This window comes from Arachis ipaensis, chromosome B08 (assembly GCF_000816755.2).
Source record: "Arachis ipaensis cultivar K30076 chromosome B08, Araip1.1, whole genome shotgun sequence".
Lineage (NCBI taxonomy): Eukaryota > Viridiplantae > Streptophyta > Magnoliopsida > Fabales > Fabaceae > Arachis > Arachis ipaensis.
In genome coordinates, this window is record NC_029792.2 from 75,918,882 (window position 1) to 75,919,467 (window position 586).

Below are 586 nucleotides of genomic sequence, written 5' to 3' on the forward strand. Positions count from 1 at the left end.
AATTCATAAGTAAAATATATAAGAATAAAAGATAGATAAATATTATTTAAAAAAATATATATTTTATAAATTGTATGTATTTCGAGTAGTGTTAAGAATTCTATTATGATTATATTTCAAATACAGTGCACTTGATTTATGCACAAAATTTTAAATGGTATGTATTTCAGGTATAGAATTTAGATACCTAAATTATACTTTGTATGGTTTTGACTGCTCTATACTTAGGATATGTAAAATTTATACAAAAATACATAAATATGCTATAGATTATATATTTTTATAAATATTATATTTAAATAATTTTTAAAAAATTCCATATACAATGATCAATTTGGTTGGTAGTTAATTAACTACCTGTATACAGGAGTGGCAAAGTAGACTAATTCATTTTGTCTAAGCCTGTTCCATCAATTAAAGTCGGTTTAAAATGTTAGTTCATTCTGTTTTATTACGAATTGGCAGGTCGCCCACTTGACTCTTTTTTTTTTTTGAAAAATAAAATTTATTAAAATTAATAATAAATAATAATTAAAAATCAAATACAAATAAAAAATAGTCAAATTATAATATAATTTTTTTACTA